Here is a 12,324-nt window from a genome sequence, read left to right as displayed (position 1 = left end):
TGCAGGGTTCCCGCGGATCCTTAAAAAGTCTTAAGACTTTACAAGGCCTAAAAAAGTCTTATATTGTCTGGAATGTCTTGAATTTTCAAGAAGGAGATATTAAATTTGTGTAGGCCATGGGACCACCAGCAAGTGCGAGAGAGAGTGAAATGTCTCCACCCGGTTTCGTGTATTAACGCAATTGTACTATATGACTAAGTGACTATAAGGCTACTGGAGGAAGTGTAGTGTTTGCAAAGTGAAGATGTTTTTCACGCGTGTCAATGAATGTGTGAAAACAGTAAGAATATGTAAAAATATGCCTGACGTTTTCGTGGTGTAGCCGAGACCTGGGATAGGCCTATGCAGGTAGCCTACGCGAGCGGTAGAGTGGGAGGGAGAAAGAGTTAGTAAGCCAGTTAGCGATAGGGTGGCCATACGTTCGGATTTAGGCCGGACATAGGCTACGGATTTTAAAAGCCCTGTCCGGCACAGCCTCAAGCTGGACACTCATTTGTCCTCCTTTTTGGAGTTGTGCTGGGCTTCTAGAATCTTTGTTCGGACGCAGCATCGTTTCACAGACATAAAGACTGCTGGTCAAATTATGCGCGGCTTCTGTCACTCATCTGAAAATTTTCTGCGCAATTTATGAAGGAACCAAGGACCGACAGAAAAAGAAAACAAAAGTTTTCGCTATCAGGAGGAAATACACGTTAAGTTGATCTGTTTGCATCTGTGTTGCTGGCCTAGCCTAAGTAAATATCTGTCTAAGACTAAGTTATAATAGCCTACCTGTATGTCGGCGACTGGCTACATAAAAAAAACGCATCTGTAAGTGTGTTCATAATACGTGTGTGCTTGAGATGAAACCAGCTGTTTTTTCAGCATGAACATGCAAGGAGGACCTGTCTTAATTAATGGGGTGGTTTCACTTTTCCCATACATTTTTTTAAAACAGGTCAATGGTTTTACAATGTTTCAGTCAAGCTTTGGTTGGTTTAAATACAACTGGTGTGCAAGATGTAAAGTAGTGGATTAACTTTGATTTGATGTGCTGCATATGGGACAATAGATGCACATAGTAAATTATATAAAGTAGGCCTATTAAAATATTTAAATAGCTTAGTCTACCTTTGAAAAAAGAAATATTGAAGGGAATCCAGTCCAGTACACATGTTTGGCAAGTAGCCTAGGCTACTACAGATAGGCTACAGGTGAAGAACAGTCAGTCTCAGCCAGTAGCACAACCAGATATGTGCAGCCAGTTTCAAAAGCAAGCAGCCCAGACCCTAAAGTTGGGTGTTTATAGCTGTGAAGGTAATTCACACACAATTATTTTTTTTCGCCAAAATATATGTGATAATTTCTTTAGACATCCAAAATGGGGTGGGTGTTAAAAGTAGTAGAAAAAAACGATTGCATAAAACAGTTTTTAAGTTGTAGTATGTATCTTTTTTTGCCGTGGTATAGTCTTAATTTTTCCATTTAGATGTCTTAAAAAGGTCTTTAAATTTGCACTTAGAAAATGTGCAGATACCCTGTTTTTGGTACAAATACAGTATAAGATACCCTAATGGGATCGATGCTTGCGTTTCTTTAGGAATCCGCTGTTTTGGTTTGTATAGAAATTAATATCATGACATTGTGAACATTTTTCACTGATGGAGTAAGGTTACACTGGTGTTCTAAAAAATTGAGAAGACAGTTCGTTCTGATTAAAACATTGCTGTTCAGTGACCGATGAAACGTCACCAATACCATGCTGAGCTAAATACTGCAACTGCGATTTGAGTGTTGCAAGGTAGCTTAACTATGAAAACAATTTTCAAAGTTAGCATTTGACATTTCACTGTGGCAGCAGTTCTAAACTATAGGCTATTCTTGAGAAAACGAATGAATGTCGGAGAGTAGCCTATCTGACAGCTTTGTGGTCAGAGCCCAGAGCCCATTTCCCATTTCACCCTTGAGCAAGGCACCTAACCCCTCACTGCTCCCCAAGCGCCGCTGTTGTTGCAGGCAGCTCACTGCGCCGGGATTAGTGTATGCTTCACCTCACTGTGTGTTCACTGTGCGCTGAGAGTGTTTCACTAATTCACGGTTTGGGATAAATGCAGAGACCAAATTTCCCTCACGGGATCAAAAGAGTATATTATACTTATACTTAATGCGGTTACCGTCCCAGCCCTATCTATGTTATGTGACCAGTCCAGTTTATTGTTAAGGTGAACACCCAGGTATCTGTAGACTGATACCACCTCAATGTCCACTCCCTGGATGTTCACTGGTGCAATTGGTGGTGCCTTACGGCTGAAGTCAATCACCATCTCCTTTGTCTTACTGGTGTTCATCTGAAGATGTTTTTTTCCACACCATTCAACAAATCTGGTGATGACCCCTCTGTACTCCAGATCATTCCCCTTTTTAACACAGCCAACAATGCTGTGACAGTGCTTTAACATTTTGACAGACGTTGATGCTTGAACTGTTAGTGCATTGAGTTGGCAATGCATTGAAATACCATTTACTATAAGTAATCTGTGGGTAGGTCATGCTTTGAAATAATTTGATTCATGTAGCCCATCAGAAGTCCCAATACGTTCTGGCGTGCACTGTGTTGCTCATATTCATCCACTGCTCCTGCACCTAATATTTCCCAAATTAAGCACTCACTCTGTCAACAGGAGAGAGTAGACTAGTGAGATCAAATAGTTTGAAGACGTTCAAAGAGATATTGGGCCCTATTTTGACGATCAGAAATGCAGAAATCACTTTGAAGATATTCCTTTGTATATTACTATATACTAGCAAAATGGGATATCCTATATAGGGAACACAGGGGAAAACCTGATACCTGAAGCAGGAGCAGCAGTAAGTAATAAGATTGGTCAATGGGAGCTCATGAACTTTAACCAAGACGTGTTATCTCTTTCTGCATTACATTTACATTAATTTAGCAGACACTTTTATCCAAAGCAACATACAGACAGAGAATAAAATTCAAGCTACATTCTATGCACGTGAAGAAAACAGAACTTTGGAGAGCGCATTGACACATTCGATTTCTTCATCTATTATGTGAATAGATACAGCATGAAAAGAAATTGTGTTTACGTCATGGATGACACTTGTTCATTGTAATTTAAATCAGAAAATGACACTAGCCTACCTCTTCCCAAATTTCATGTCTTTCAAGTGATTTAATATTTTAAAACAAACAACATTTGATTTCAATGGATTTAATTTGTTATATTACTTCTTCGCCAAATGGACACATCAGACTTGGACAGTGGTAGTTTGTAATAGGTACAGTATATCTGCAGGGATTTATTGCTCTGGGAGTCCTACCCACAAATGCCAGTTACAAGCATGTCAGCAGATGTTGCTGTTGTTTCAGGAAGCTTTTTCTTACTTCTACCAGTAGATGTTGCTGTTGTGCCAGACAGACCATTTTTTGCTTAGATTTCACTGTGATGTACTGTGATTTGACCCCACACTGTGGCATGTATCCAAAACAAATGAGCAGACATATTGGATAGCCTGTAGGTTCATAGCAATCTGCCATCAACCTTTATTAAAGGCCTACTTAGTGTTGATGCAGTTATGTAGTGCTGTCCATAATTCACCACAAAAACCTTGAACTAAAATTTGGAATTAGTTTTCTGAATGTGCATTGTAGCTGTGTCTATCTAAATAGTCCATCTGAAATGAGTTGTAGTGTAGTCTGTAACATCTACTATAAAATTGTGTTGTGTTATGTAAATATTATGTTTTCACTAAATATTGTAACAAAATGACATTCATTTTTTTTAATGTTTAACAAAGGGAGAAATTATTGTTTGCAACTTGATGCAGTAGGTCACTATGATCATTGAAAGAAAATCTGAGATTAAAGGAACTATGAAAACTGTAGCACATCTGTGCATGTGATTTATTGTGTTACATTAGGTGCGTTTCTTGTGTGAAATCCATTAAGAATGCAACTGGTTAAACTATATAGCTAAACACACATGCTATGTGTAAGGTGTAGCTGGATTGTTAGATTATGATCTTTTTTTGTAGAAGTATTTTAGGATGCTCTGTAGTTGCCATTTTGCCATTAACCTTATTGAAGAACATCTCTCTTGCTTTCTCCCTCCCCTCTCTTTTTCTTTGTTTACATCTCCTATTTCTTTATTTAGAATAGCTCTAGTATCCATTTACACACAAATGTGATTATTCTCCCTGAAAATCTGGTCATTATAGGCTATACTCTCCATGTATCTTAATTTGGATATTAGACATCATTTAGACATCAACTGAGCTTATTGGTAGTTTTCTATGCATCGTGTGAAAATAGAGAATTTACCAGAATGTTGTCCATTTTACATAGAGAGATTGTGCAAGAGAGGGAATGTTCATTATTAAATTCTTATATAATAAAAAAAATGGCCCTTGGCCTTATATGTAGCAGTGCCGATGTGGCGTATGAATGAGTTTTGCTTTGCCACTTGTCTAAGCTTGCACCTATCTGAGGGTGGATATGCATTCTATTGCTTGTTCTAGTCAGTATTGTGTTTGTCAACGGCCTATTTTTCGTATCCTACACACTCATATAATACATACTCACATGCACACACATTCATAGTACACACATTGCCCCATCTCATTCTTATTTTCACTTTCCTTATTTCTCTCCTCCACTCCCTTTCTTCACTGCGGCAGATCAGTGTGGCTCTGTTACCAAGGCAACAGCTCATTCAGACACCCCCCCCCCCCCCACACACACACACATTCACCACTCCTTTCAGAAAGCAAGACAATAAAGGGCTGGCAGTGCAACCAAATTAAATGTGAAACAGGGACCGTCCAGATGGAAGACAAGCACCTCTGATGCCAGTTACTGCTGTAGTAATGCCAGTGACTGAAACAGAAGGGAGCAGGGAGATCAAGAGATGGTGGAAAGGAATTGTTAAACAAACTGAGGTTCAGTTATGTAGAGAAATAGAGTGGGGATCTTGAGAAAGACCAAGGGAAGTTGATAGGTTATTTATCCCCCAACCCCCACCCCAGAGTGTGACTGCCATATGTGAAGCGTGACAGAAGTGTGGCATGTTTTTTTTTTTTTTAATTGTGGATGGGGGAGCTGATGGGAGGGGAGGGGTAGGAGGGCAGCTCCATTAGTACTGCTGGTCCACTCAGTTATTCATTAGAGGACCTAGTGTGTAATCCCCACACATATCGATTTTCTTCTGGTGTCTATGGTGTGTGTGTGTGTGTGTGTGTGAGTGAGTCTAAGTGATGCTGTTGCAGTGGGCCCTCCCCAGAGCCCCAGGCAACATATGGGACCCAGTGTTAATGATGGCACACGCCACTAGAGCCAGAGGGGGTGGGAGAGGGGCGTTTTTGGTCACGCCCAAAAGCATGGACTGGGCCCCGCCAATGTGATTAAAGTCATGTTTGGTGACAATTAACGGTCCTCCAGCCCCTAGCCTTAGGCCTCTAGGGGCCAAAAAAGGCGGGTGGTGCTGGTGGAAGGGAGTTTGGATTAGGTTGGGGGTTTAACACAACAGCTGAGGTCCTATTGTGGTTCAGGTGGCATTTTCAATCTTAATCTTATTCTCCAACCCCCTATCAGCAACACTTCCCCATTTACCCCACCCTATACATGTGTTGAATGAATCGCATGCCAAATTGTGATCACTATGCATGCAAAGTCAGATACAGTTATTCTTATTTACCACTTCTGGATTTCCTCAGATGTGTTGGTCAAGTATCATAATGTGAGTTTCCAAAGCTAAGTAGCAAAATAAGTTATGGTTTTGGGAGAAATTGACAGTATCAGTAGGGAAGCAAGAGGGAGTACACTGACTACATGAATTACCACCAGCTGAGGTCTTGACCTGGCACATTTTGTCATCAGACACCTCTACCCATCAAACAACCCCAAACCCAAAGATCTTGAAATGAGATTGGTACCCTCCCCTCCTCATGCATAGGCTCCTACTTTCAGTCTCCCCTGTTCCTGAATTAATTCACAGTGGTCCCAGTGGAAGTAATCACTAGAGGGACAAGGGTATTAGACAGCTGGTCCTTACACCCAGCCACACATGCTCATTTATGCTCAGAACCACTCGCATCTCTGTATAAACACACGGTCACAGACAAAGATTTCTCTGTTATGCACTACTCACATTTATTTATTCCCTTTACCTCCCTGTCTCTGGGGGTTGAATGGCCAGGACAAATATTTGTTTGTGCAGTGTTCCATTTCAGCCAGTTTGCTTGAACATTGACTTTACAGAAGAAGGGAGTCATTGAGAGGAGAAAATTGTCTGAATATTTGGTTTTATTGTACTCTTAAGCCAACATGATACCATTTGACAGTCTAATATTTTGCCTTGTGGATTTTCACCACATTAATATGTTACGCTTAAACTTAACTACGACTCCTATTGTTAGCAGTTGACCCTCCAGCTATATTTCCCCCAAACTTTCCTCTCCTCTGACTGGAATCCCTGAATACACCCAGCCCTCTTTGTAAATTAATTTATAAAGACCTGCATTTTTTTTGCATAAAGCCTGATTACTTTGTTGAGTTATGACTGAACCTGATTTCAAATAACAAAATCGAACACCAGGCCAAGTACTCTGGAGGCATTTTATCACACAAACTGTGGTATTTGTCATCATTGTAATGTAATTGAAGTTGGTCCATTTATTTATACACATGTATTCACATGCAAGCCCCAAAAGTCTAAGCAATTGTTGGAAATTCTTAGAGCCATGGTTCCTGACTTTGTGTATTAGTCCTAAATAATAATGATTTACTACATATCACCATAAAGCACAACTCTATGATCCTGTTCCTTATTTTCCATGTTTCCTGAAGCTGCCAAAGCTTTACAAACCAATTAGTCCCACAGATGTTTTGCACTCCTTTGTTTTTATTGATCTATGGGAACACAACAAAATAATGTTGTTTGTCACTAATGAAGCTGCATTATTTATCCCAACTGCATAAGTTATTTATCACTGTGGCTCAGTACAGAACCATAGATTGAGAGTCCATTCTCACTTGACTTGAAAATCCATCATATACTGTATAACACATAAGAATTTGTGCAAATCTCAAGAAGACCTTCACTGGAATACTTATTGTAGAGTATTATTCAGAGTCATTGTTTAGGATGTGTTATTGTGTGTGTGTGTGTGTGTGTGTAGGCAGTTGATTAGTTTAAAATGCAACGGGTGCATGGGTGTAACATTACAAAGCTAAAAGCTTTATCTGTCATTTCTACTCCAATTTTGCAAATCCCAGAAGAATAGTACTACATTGGCATCTATACTCAACTTGTATCTGTGTGCAGTCGTGTATGTGTTTTCTTGGTGCCTTAAGCACCCTTATTGTCATGGTAAAACTGCTTTTATACATGTTAAGACTAGGTCATTCTAAAAGCACAATTAAAAAACACTACCTCACACTAACACTACACTAACTTATCCATGACAATTAAAGGTCTCATCTCATCGTTTTTTCATTAATTTTGCAGTGGTCTGTAGTATTGATGAATGCCCTGTGAGCCGGTTTTGGTGAAAAAAATGCTGTCCTGCGTCTGTTTCATGCTGTTCTAGTTTGGTGGGGAAGGTGGGCGGGGAGGAACGACTGGATTTCGCCTCTAGTCATGAATATTAATGACATGCTAATGAATTCACCTCTAATTGGCTAACAGTACTGTGACGCTTCCTCCAGTGCGTCCTCATCCGATTCTGCCTGTGCTATGCTCCATATTCAACTTTACAGTGCTAAAACCTGGCTAAAACTCGAGTCAAAACTGTTGCACAAAATGTCTTCGGAGATGCAACTTCAAGTGTTTGATCCTAGTATCCAAGTAGGAAGAAGAACCGCTTCCTGATCGTTTGTCGGTGAACGTTGGTTTAATAGAATGGTAACAATTGCCTGTCAGCTTAAAATGTCTCCTAAAAGAGGTAAACGTTTGTGACAATGAACGTCATCTTGCTTTGAAGTAATAAACAGTTGGAAACGTTTTAAAATAAAGACCTATTTCTTTACACAGTCAAAAGTCTTTGCAATCTTCCTAGTAGATATTTTACTTCACAACACAGGTAAGCACCCTAAATGCAGTTCAGCCACTGACCTAGCCTGCTAATGCTATCGGAATAGATTGTTATGGTTTGAATTACATGATACTATCATTGAAAGACCACCTGGTCATAGCCCAATATATATATATAGATCTAAATGCAAACACACCTACCTAGCTATATTTTGCTGGAATTGTACCAGAATACCTACAGAAGCAGATAATGTGTGCTGCAAGACTTCTCCGGTAATGAGAACTATGGCTTTGATAGCCTGACATCTGGCAGAGGTTAGCCTACTCAAGTTGTTTTCTGTCACGTATGACAGAAAAAGTAGCCTACTATAGGAATCATACAGTATTTTGGGACTAAATATTACAGTAATCTTATAGGAATACTATAGTATTTGGACATACTATAGGTACTATAAGACTACTATAGAAAAACTACAGGATATTATAGTTATTAGTAGTACTTTTACAGTATGTCCCAATTATTCCTATAATAATTATTCCTATAAGATTACTATAATATTTTGTTCCAAATACTATGAGATTCCTATAGTACTTTTTCGTAAGGGGATTGCTCATGTGGTTAGAAAAATGGGCAACACCAGTACCCCTGTTGTCTGTATGACCCTGTACCCAGGATTAGAACCAGTCTGCCTTAGCATAATGTACTCCCTTCAAAATGCACTAAACATTCGACTATGACGACTATGGCCCTCTGTGAGACAGAAGATATGAAAGGTAAGATAAACCTTTAGCTTAAAAGGGACAAAAACTGATGAAACTCCTAAAACAAATATACAAAACAGGTCTAGTATATCAGGTAAGTATAGTCAATTTTCAATAAATAACTTTATTATATTTACATACAGCAGTGGTACTCAAAGTGTGGTCCGCAAGCTATCTGAAGTGTTCCACAAGTAGATGTGGTAAAATATAATAGATGAGTTGTTTGCAATATTGAACCAACTTGTATGTAAATCCAAACAGTTCTGCAACACTGATGTAACCTATGCCAGTTTAAATCGTATGAATCCTCTGACACCATAAGCAAGGTGCAAAGACAATAAGCAAGGTGGTTCAGTGAGAAGGCCTATTGTGTAATATACTGTTGAAGTAGGTCTACTGTTTTTTTTGCTAGGTGGTCCGTAAAACACTGACAAATAGTAATATTGCAGTCTATTAAAATAATGCAAACACAAAACAAGAACATCCAAACTATGCACAGAATTAACAATGTCCTCTTTTTGCCAGACGATGCAGACATCTGGCCTACAGATCCTTTGTAAGATGGTGCTGGGATTATTTAGGGAAAAAGGTCTGAGTTGTTGTTTCGGCTTGTATTGTCCTGGGGATCCGAAGGGACAACACACAAAACACATTCGTTGGCTGTGATGATTCTATTACATTGCTCTTTGATTGCGCTGGGCCATAGGTGGAGCCATCAGGTGTTATTGTGGAGATGTTGCTTTTATCCTCCTCCTCTTGATCAACCCGAGGTCTTCTAGCTGGCCTTGGATGAACAGGCTTGATGGCAGTAGAGGTAGCAGGCCCCCATGCCCATGGTGTATCCGAAGTGCTTGTATCAATACTCATACTTTTCATGAAGTATTCTGTTTGGGTACCTAAAGTAAATAAATGTGTATTACTGTCAAGTTACAAGATACTAATAGTACACAGGACATTCACTATCTCACACAAAACTGTACTGGCACAATGGAAACAAAAATATTTTAGCGATGTACTAGTAGCACACCCACAAGAAGACATTCGGTAATATCAATTCTATCTGTTATGCAATTCATGGGTTTCATCAGGTCCATTTACACAGGTGTATTAATCAAGCACCATGCAGTCTGCATTCATAATCGAAGAGCTTGATTTTATACACCTGTGGAAAGTGACCTGAAGAGACCCATGAATTGACTTTCCCAAACATTGACGAGCACATAAGAACCTGTATTAGCCTACTAGAAAAAGACTAGAAATGAACTAGCACAACAATAAAAGTTAGATCACAAACCTTTGCTTCTAACGTGATGACCTAATGTAGGCTAGAAAGCTGTGTAGCCTGACATGAGGATGTGCTCTGGAAGACATACAAAAACACTAAGTAAACAGCAAGTAATCAAACAAAACATCATTGTAGGCCTACAAAGATCAATGTAATAATGGCAAGAAGACATAAATTAGACTGAAGTGTAAATACCTGAGCTCTAGTGATAGCAACTTAGCCTAATAGAAAATCAAAAAATATTGTGTTTTTGATTTTCCCTGTTTAGACTAGAACAATACCCGTACTTAGTTGAGCATAAGATATTGTTGCTAATATTATTATTTGTGGTTTAACATTTAGGTTAGAAGATTATAGGTTCAACAAGCTAAATCTCTGGGTAGTGTGGTCAGTTTCTTATGAGTGTAGCTACACCAGGCACGTAACTGAAGCTTTCTGTTCGCGTTATGTACTGCAACAATTAGCTTCCAATAGGCCTAATCAATGGAAGTAGGTACACCTGGCGTGTTAGTGGCCTGTAGGCTACGTTCGGGAAAATAGACCATTCCTCTTATGGATTTTACCAGAGCCCTTCCTATTAGACATTCTCTGATTTTACACGTCGCGAACAGAACACTTCAGTTACGTGCCTGGTGTAGCTTCCTGTAATATAGGCTAGCCTAAGCCTAGCTTGTACCCTTTTCATGCATGCTAACGTAAAGAATATGAACATGCTATTTTGTAACAGACGTTAGGTGGAAAAGTTTGTACTTACAGCCTGTGAGCTGGTGGTCGATCGTCATGACGGTACAGAACCAGGTTTTCAGAATATCGATGCAAAACCACTTTCTAACTGTAGGCAGTGAGTGTGGTCAAAATGATTGGAACACAGAACTAATGTTGCACTACTTCGGTGGTGGTGTTCCAACGATAAATCCGGACCATTTCTTCCTCAACTCTTGTTTCTAAGGCAAGACATGCAACATTGATGTGTTATTGCCACATAACACAGTCACAATTTTTTTCCGCCATGTTAGCAACTTGCTGTTCGCTCCTACTAGCTGCAGAGAGACAATCCCCTAGCCGCAAAATCTTCCAGTCTTCCTGTAGGCGGTCACAAGCCAAGGTGGGCGAGGCCATGAATAATCAGTTTCCCTTCGGCGTCAATGGGAAGGGCTCTTTCTGATTCGCTTGTTTTTCCGTGTATTTTCATTCATTGGCTAATGCGGGCAATGGGGGTAGAAGATCATTTTCACGTGCAGCATGCATATGCAACTTGGAGTGAGCTATAGTATTTTGAAAGTAACAAGTATTAAACGGTTTCTCAGTGAATGAGACTTTTAAAAAGATGTGCATGATGGCAAAACCAGACTGATCTTACATCATCCACAATTATGTGAATAAAATGGGGCTACTAGCACATGACAATGGAACCCCTATATATCTTTTTTAAATACATGGTATGACAGCTGTTGTGCTACATTTGATCAGCCTAGGAGAAAGCATGTTGTGTCACAAGACCTCTTTGGCAAGTTTGGCAATGTTTTTAAGGTGGTTAAAAGCTGATTTGGTTATTACCTTGATGTGATTGTTGAAGGTTCGATTGTTGGATTCAAGAAGAGTGGCAACCATCTCACGATGGTTGACCGCAGACCACTTCAGCTGCTGACATAACTCAGGCGTTCCTGGGCAGGTGCCCATGGTGAGCCAGTCAACACGGCACACTAACCTAGAGAGTGCCCAGGTATTTGCGCCAGTTCCCACCTCACAGCATGTTTTACCAGGTTTGTGAGAGGCGGCGTATGTTTTTGTCCGCCATGATGCCCACTGGGGCCCCTTACGATCCCCATACGATGGGCCCTTCCGGGGTGCTGGAGCCAGGTGACAAGTTCTTTGTTCTTGACATCAGTGGTCAGACCAGGTGTCAGTGACCGTCTTAAACGCGCTCACATGGACATGGACATCCACTGGTAGTTGCACAACGCCCATGCCGGGGTCGTCTTCTTTCTGTCACACGAGCACCACCGCTACCTGAACTTTCTCTCCCTGAGGTCCAGGATGACAGAAGACGCTTTGGTCGAGCGATACGGCCACCTAGTCAGATGGATATGTCAGTCATACATACATCACAGCCAGTCGTATCCTGGTAATTGTGATTGTATGATTGTCGCTGATTGATGATGCAGGTACCACAACATTGTTGTGCTTTTGCTATTAACTGACATGTAGTTGTTTTGTGCTAATAAAATGTTTCCTCATTCAGGT

At 40.2% G+C, this 12,324-nt stretch overlaps 1 protein-coding gene and 1 long non-coding RNA gene across 5 annotated transcripts in view; one reads left to right on the top strand and one right to left on the bottom strand.

Moving 5' to 3' along the window:
* Positions 1-12,324, top strand: part of fars2 (phenylalanyl-tRNA synthetase 2, mitochondrial) — a 73,784-nt gene that overhangs the window by 34,394 nt on the left and 27,066 nt on the right. The window lies entirely within an intron of this gene.
* Positions 9,418-10,906, bottom strand: LOC143131787 (uncharacterized). Its single transcript, XR_012988214.1, has 3 exons — positions 10,835-10,906; positions 10,090-10,155; positions 9,418-9,691 (listed from the first exon to the last, which is right to left on the bottom strand). It is a non-coding gene; the product is annotated as an uncharacterized LOC143131787 (long non-coding RNA).

Source organism: Alosa pseudoharengus, unplaced genomic scaffold, assembly GCF_046254945.1.
Source record: "Alosa pseudoharengus isolate Yale_2024_CS ecotype anadromous, Long Island Sound unplaced genomic scaffold, YU_APseudo_1.1 YU_APseudo_1.1_scf_18, whole genome shotgun sequence".
Taxonomy (NCBI): Eukaryota; Metazoa; Chordata; class Actinopteri; order Clupeiformes; family Clupeidae; genus Alosa; species Alosa pseudoharengus.
Note: the sequence above shows the minus strand (reverse complement) of the source record. Positions and strands in the feature narration are given on the sequence as shown.